Source organism: Nicotiana tabacum, chromosome 11 (genome assembly GCF_000715075.1).
Source record: "Nicotiana tabacum cultivar K326 chromosome 11, ASM71507v2, whole genome shotgun sequence".
In the NCBI taxonomy this organism is placed as follows: Eukaryota; Viridiplantae; Streptophyta; class Magnoliopsida; order Solanales; family Solanaceae; genus Nicotiana; species Nicotiana tabacum.
In genome coordinates this window covers 132266306-132272138 of record NC_134090.1, presented here as the reverse complement: position 1 = coordinate 132272138, position 5833 = coordinate 132266306, and the positions used below count along the sequence as shown (strand labels likewise).

The 5833-nt window shown below is 42.1% G+C and overlaps 1 long non-coding RNA gene across 1 annotated transcript; it reads right to left on the bottom strand.

The window, feature by feature from the left end:
* Nucleotides 1-3642: 3642 nt before the first annotated feature.
* LOC107807830 (uncharacterized) lies at nucleotides 3643-5387 on the bottom strand. The gene is made up of 2 exons (XR_001653015.2): nucleotides 5183-5387; nucleotides 3643-3900 (listed from the first exon to the last, which is right to left on the bottom strand). It is a non-coding gene; the product is annotated as an uncharacterized LOC107807830 (long non-coding RNA).
* Nucleotides 5388-5833: the final 446 nt, after the last annotated feature.

The window sequence follows — 5833 nt, the reverse complement described above, 5'->3', positions numbered from 1 at the left end:
TAAGTCAAATTATCATCTAAGTGAACCGTGATGAAATCCAAAACATGAGACGGATTGCCAATATACTTCCGGAGCATAGAAACATGAAATACCAGATGCACACTCGATAAGCTGGGTGGCAAAGCAAGGTTATAAGCCACTTCCCCAATCCTCCAAAGCACCTCAAAAGGCCCAATGAACCGAAGAATCAATTTGTCCTTCTTCCCAATTCCCATAACGCCCTTCATAGACGAAAGCTTCAGTAGAACTTTCTCCCCAACCATGTAGGACACATCAGGAACCTTTCTGTTAGCATAACTCTTTTGTCTCGACTGCGCTGTATGAAACCGCTCCTAAATCACCTTCACCTTGTCTAAAGCATCATGCACTAAGTCTGTACCCAAAAACATAGCCTCGCTGGGCTCAAACCATCCAATTGGAGATCTACACCATCTCTTATATAAAGCCTCATATGGAGCCATCTGAATACTTGACGGGTAACTGTTGTTGTAAGCATATTGTGCGAGCGGTAGAAACTGATCCCATGACCCTCCAAAATCAGTGACACAAGCACGCAACATGTCCTCCAATATCTAAATAGTGTGCTCGGACTGCCCGTCCATCTGAGGGTGAAAAGTTGTGCTCAATTCAACCTGAATACCCAACTCTCTCTGCACGCTCTCCAAAACTGTAAAGTAAACTGAGTACCTCTATCTGAAATGATGGAAACTGGAACGCCATGCAAACGAACAATCTCTCGGATATAGATCCTAGCCAACCGCTCTGAGGAATAGGTAGTACACACAGGAATGAAGTGCACGGACTTGGTCAGCTGATCCACAATTATACAAATAGCATCAAACTTCTTCAAAGTCCGCGGGAGTCCAACTACAAAATCCATGGTGATCCGCTCCCATTTCCACTTTGGAATATCCATCTGCTGAAGCAAGCCACCCGGTCTCTGATGCTCATATTTCACCTGCTGACAATGGAGACATCGAGCTACAAATTTCACAATATCCTTCTTCATCCTTCTCCATTAGTAATGTTGTTTCAAATCCTGATACATCTTCGCGGCACCCCGATGGATGGAATACCGCGAGCTATGGGCCTCCTCCAAGATCAATTCTCGAAGCCCATCCACATTGGGCACGCATATCCGGCCTTGCATCCTCAATACCCCATAATCACCAATAGCCACAGCTTTGGCATCGTCATACTGAACTCTGTCCTTAAGGACAAGCAAATGATGATCATCATATTGGCACTCTCTGATGCGATCAAATAAGAAAGACCGAGAAATCACACAAGCCAATACCCAACCGGGCTCTGAAATATCTAAACTCATGAACTGATTGGCCAAGGCCTAGACATCAACTGCAAGAGGTCTCTCCCCAACAGGAATATATGTCAAACTTCTCATACTCACCGCCTTCCTACTCAAGGCATCAGCCACCACATTGGCCTTTCCCGGATAGTACAAGATAGTGATATCATAATCCTTTAGCAGCTCCAACCATCTCTGCCGCCTCAAATTGAGATCCTTCTGTTTGAACAAGTGCTGGAGGCTATGATGATCAGTAAACACCTCACAAGACACACCATACAAATAACATCTCCAGATTTTCAATGCGTGGACAATGGCAGCCAACTCCAAATCATGAATGGGGTAGTTTTTCTCATGGGGCTTCAACTGACGAGAAGCACAAGCAATCACTCTACCCTCCTGCATCAACACACATCCAATACCAACTCGTGAAGCATCACAATACATGGTATAAGAACCTGGATCTAACGGCAACACTAACACTAGAGCTCTAGTCAAAGCAGTCTTGAGCTTTTGAAAGCTTGCCTCACACTCGTCCGACCACATGAATGGAGCACCCTTCTTAGTCAACTTGGTCAAGGGCGATGCTATAGATGAAAATCCCTGAACGAACCGACGGTAATAGCCCGCCAAACCAAGAAAACTGCGAATCTCTATAGCTGAGGACGGTCTGGGCCAACTCTGAACCGCCTCTATCTTCTTCGAATCAACCTGAATACCCTCACTGGACACCATGTGCCTCAAGAAAGCCACCAAACTGAGCCAAAACTCACATTTGGAGAACATTGCATAAAGCTTCTCCTCCCTCAATCTCTGCAACACAACTCTCAAATGCTCTGCGTGCTCCTCCTGACTACGCGAGTATACCAGAATATCATCAATGAAAACAATCACGAACGAGTCGAGATAAGGCCGAAATACGTTGTTCATCACAAGCATGAACGCTATTGGGGAATTGGTCAGCCCAAAAGACATAACAAGGAACTCATAATGACCATGTCTGGTCCTGAAGGCTATCTTAAGAATATCTGAGTCCCGATCTTCAACTAGTGATAACCTAAACTAAGATCAATCTAGAGAATATTCTCGCTCCCTGAAGCTGGTCAAATAAATCATCGATACGAGGCAAAAGATACTTGTTCTTGATTGTTACTTTGTTCAACTACCTGTAATCAATGCACATCCTCATCGTGCCATTCTTTTTCTTCACAAATAGAACAGGTGCACTCCAAGGCGACACACTAGGCCGAATGAACCCCTTATCAAGGAGTTCCTGAAGTTGCTCCTTTAACTCCTTCAGCTCCGCTGGTGCCATACGATATGGTGGAATAGAAATAGGCTGAGTGCCCGGCACCAGGTCAATACCAAAACCAATATCCATATCCGGTGGCATACTCGGCAGGTCTACAGGAAACACAACGGGAAAATCCCTCACAACTGGAACAGAATCAATGTTGGGAGTCTCTGCACTGACATCCCTCACAAATACTAAGTATGAAAGACAAACCTTCTCAACCATCCACTGGGCTCTCAAAAATGAAATCACCCTACTAGGAGCATAATCGGTCGAACCTCGACACTCAATCCATGGCAACCCTGGCATAGCCAATGTCATTGTCTTAGCATGATAGTCCAGAATAGCATGACACGGAGATAACCAATCCATGTCCAATATCACATCAAAGTCAACCATACTAAGCAACAAGAGATCCACTCAGGTATCCAAACCCCCAATAGTCACTACACACAACTGATATACACGGTCCACGACAATAGTATCACCTACCGAAGTAGATACATGAATAGAGGAAACAAGAGACTCGCGGGGCATATCCAGATAATGGGCAAAATATGATGACACATAAGAAAAGGTAGAACCGGGATCAAATAAAACAAAGGCGTCTCTGTGGAAAACTGAGATAATACTTGTAATCACAACATCTGAAGCAATAGCATCTGGTCTGGCTGGGAGCACATAGAAATGGGCCTGACCACCACCTGATCGACCTCCCCCTCTAGGGCGACCCCTAGCTGACTGACCTCCACCCCGAGCTGACTAAGCGGGTAGGGAAGTAACTGGTGCTGAAGCCAAAGGTTGACTCCTCTACTAGGATGAACCACCCGTAAGATGGGGACAGAACTAGGGCTGCTTATCGGGCGGATTGGACTTAACAGTTTGGCTTAATGGTTATCAGCTTTTAAATGTATTAATCCGCTAGCCACCCGATAAGATATCGGGCGGATTGGTATCGGTTTACCTCTTATCGAGCGGTTATCGGACGGTTTATCGGCCTAATTCAACCTATATTGCGTGCATTAATTGTTTGCTAACAGTCTAGCATACAAATTTAAAAATCAAAATTACACATTGAGTTTACATGTAGAAATCGAAACTGCTGGTCTGCCTACATAACAATGAGTGAAAAAGCAGAACACATTTGTAAATCACTAAATTGTACGCTACAACACATCCCAAACCCAAAGCAGAGTATTAAAACGAACACCGTCCATTTTAAAAATATACACATTTGTTTTCTGCAACTGTTCCTGCGTCCCACATTATCCAGTTCCAACTTCCATCTCTACTTCTTCTCCTATTTCAATTACATGAAAAACACAAGAAAATCATCAGGATTAAAAACCTATATTAACACATAGTTTCTGAAGATATTAAATCTCACTAATATGATTTCAACATTGCAATAGACTACAACTGCATTACAAAGCAGATTGACAGATTTCTGTTCTATCTCAACAAGCTCAACAGCTACGAGAGAGTTCTATGAATGACCTTCTTAAACAACATAGAAGGAAGAAGTTCATCAAATAGAGAGGCAACAACATCCGCTCTGCCAATATATTGAATGGCTTTACAATCTTTATAAACATGCAAAAGTTTATATATATGTAATGTAATGTGAGATTGAAAAAAAGAATGGGATCATGGAATTTATCTCGGTTTGCTTCAGTAGCACATAAGTGTTAAATGAAAATAGTTGTATGATTAATCCGGAAATCATTTTAGCATGATTTGCATCCGAAAATCGTTTTGCAAACCATACAGGGCAAAGCATCCAAGAGATGTTGAACATGTGAGTGCACAGCTCTAGCCAAAGCTTAACATGACGCTTAAATACTATGAGCTTTCATATCATTCTCTGTCTTGACGAATTCAATCAGGATTTATAAAGGTTGACAGATGATAAACAAAGAGTATTAGGGATATATAATATAGTATTCATATCGATATTACAAGACGAAACAACTTGACAGTGAGAAATCTTAACCTTTCTTCCTCCTTTTCCCCTTTTGTTTGTTCCTTTACATTGAAATATGAAATTAACGCCACATCCATAAAGGTACAATGGGTGCACTGTTTACTACATCTATGTACTTGAATCCGGTTCTGCCTAGAAGCACTATGGAACTTAAATCCAAGGTGATAGCAATATTACATTAGCAATCAAAAGCAGCTTAAATTCAGTCATATAACTAGGGAATGTTCCATTAATTAAATAGTGATTCACTGCATAAAATCGATTCACTGTAGATTTATCAACAAGTACCACAAATAACTCTGTTAACGATGTCATGAGCCTGAAGATTCGTCTACTCCATTTTATCTGCTGCTTTTTTTTTTGTAATCGTCTAACACCAAAACATTGAGCTCGTTATTAACCACTTCAGCGATTGAGAGCTGGCCATTCCAATCTAAGAGTTGAATCCTGCTCAACCCATCTGAGATAAAAGTTCCAGCAGAAAGAGTAGTATGACCAATGTAGCTCTCATTCACCATATCCAAAATATCAACATGTATATCAAGATTATTCACAGCGAGCAAAAATGTATGAATTGCAAGGTAAAAAACACAGATACCTGTTGGTGCTGGACTGCTGAAAGTCGACGAGAGGGGCGTTAGGTTACTGCTGGTGTTGGACTGCTAGAAGTCGACGAGAGGGGCATTAGGTTACTGCTGGTGTTGGACTACTGGAGGTCGACGAGAGAGGCGTTAGGTTTAGGCGTTAGGGTTTCTGTCTTACGCGTTAGAGAGTAGACACAGAGTATTGCAACTCTGTGGAAGGGTTTTTTATATATATATATATATATATATATATATATATATATATATATATATATATATATTCTTAACGGGTTAACGGATTAGCCGTTAAGAAAATTGAATAATTCGCCCCCAAATCGATAAGTCGTTAATAAAAAAAATTCAATCTGTTCCCCGTCTATTAAACCGTTAACCCGATACCAATAAGCCATTAAGCTTCGGTTTCGGATCAGTTTTCGGTTTCAGGTCGGTTTTGAACACCCCTAGACAGAACCTCTTGATATGACCCAAATCTCCACACTTGAAACAACCCCTCGCAACAAGTGGTGGTGGGGACTGAAGGGAGCGCCGAGCATCGAGATGTCCACTAGAAGAACCAGGCATAAATGAGCCATGAAATGACGATGCCTGAGTCAAACTCTGAGCTAGAAGGGCACTGAGAGACGAGTGACCCTGATGTGAGCTGT